The 1625-nt window shown below is 41.5% G+C and overlaps 1 non-coding gene across 1 annotated transcript; it reads right to left on the bottom strand.

The window, feature by feature from the left end:
- Positions 1-229: 229 nt before the first annotated feature.
- trnas-gcu (transfer RNA serine (anticodon GCU)) lies at positions 230-300 on the bottom strand. The gene has a single exon. It is a non-coding gene; the product is annotated as a tRNA-Ser (tRNA).
- Between the last annotated feature and the right edge of the window lie 1325 nt (positions 301-1625).

The following is a 1625-nucleotide window of genomic DNA, read 5'->3' on the forward strand; positions in this document are numbered from 1 at the left end:
CACACACCCGGAGCAGTGGGCAGCCATTTATGCTGCGGCGCCCGGGGAGCAGTTGGGGGTTCGGTGCCTTGCTCAAGGGCACCTCAGTCGTGGTATTGAAGGTGGAAGAGAGCGCTGGTTATTCACTCCCCCCACCTACAATTCCTGCCGGACCAGAGACTCGAACTCGCAGGGTTACGAGTCCGACTCTCTAACCCTTAGGCCACGACTTCCCCAAGGAGGCTGTTCTTGCATTGGCCGGGAATCGGACCCGGGTCTCCCGCGTAGCAGGCAAGAATTCTACCACTGAATCACCAATGCTTTATCATAAGATCGTGAGGAGAACATCAAGAAAGGGCAGCACTCTCTTGAAAATTTACAAGATACAGTAGCAAAGGATCTCTTTAAATGGATGATCAAGAAAGACCCGGCAGAGAGACTGACCATTGATGAGGTCCTGCGACACCCTTATTTCTGGGATGAAGACGTTTGCAATTTGTATTGTTTTTATCACTGTGAAGTGAAGGTTAGTTAATCTAGTATGTATTTGTTTCACCTTTCTGAAGGAATATTTCACAGTTCTTGATTATGATGTTCACCACCTGCTTCTATGAGATCGATCTAATGCATGGTTTTCCACTGCATTTCTTTTCCCACAATCTCTTTTCATCTTGCTTGTTTGAAATCGTTTCTTCTGTTTCTTTCCAGTTCTTCAGATGCTGTTCTTGCCTGATACTCTGACAGAAACAACTCTGGACTCTCCTCTGAGTCACTGCCGGGATCTTGTTTCTAGATTTTGGTCTCTTTAGGTTGGCATCTATCTTGAGCTGTGAGTCTGAGAATCGTAAAGGAATAGTTCCCCCAAATATTACAATTCTGTTATTTACTCATCCTCACACCGTTCAGTCATTAAGAACCACTTTTATGATGCTATTTTGTCAATTTGAAACCTTGTTTAGTTTCAATGTATTAAAATGTGTGGCAAGAGTATTCAATATTTCCATCTTCTATATTGAAAGAAAGAAAGTCATAATGGTTTGGAATAATATGAAGGTGAGTAAATGATGACAGAATTGTATTTTTCAGTGAACTATCACCGCAATGTACTTAATAGAAACATGCATGTAGTGTATGCTGTGTTTAATGTGCACTTTCTGAACGTTCACCCTTGTTCTGTTTCTGAACTGACCTGCTCAATGCCTGCATGTTTTTCTGTCCTTCAGCAAAGATGCAGTCCTTAGTAAGCTGCGTGACAGGCCTGAAATCCAGAACTATGAGACTTTAGCAAAACTTCGCAAACTCTACGTAGAGAAAGGGAACAGACCCAACACAGAGGGAACAGACCCAGCAGCAGCACTGACCATTAATGAGGCCTTCAGCGAACTGAAAATCGAGAACGAAAAGAAGTAAGTTCTAAGTTATTCAAAGAAGTCTCATTTGCTCACGAAGGCTGCATTTATTTGATCAAATATGGTACTCCATTACTCCAGTCTTCAGTGTCACATGATCCTTCAGAAATCATCTTAATATCCCGATTATTTTGATTAATAAACATTTATTATTGTCATTGTTGAAAACAGTTGTGCTGCTTAATATTTTTGTGAAAACCATGATACACTATTCAAAAGTCTGGGGTAAGTAAGATA

The sequence above is a fragment of the Sinocyclocheilus anshuiensis genome, unplaced genomic scaffold (assembly GCF_001515605.1).
Source record: "Sinocyclocheilus anshuiensis isolate Anshui unplaced genomic scaffold, SAMN03320099.WGS_v1.1 scaffold1277, whole genome shotgun sequence".
Lineage (NCBI taxonomy): Eukaryota > Metazoa > Chordata > Actinopteri > Cypriniformes > Cyprinidae > Sinocyclocheilus > Sinocyclocheilus anshuiensis.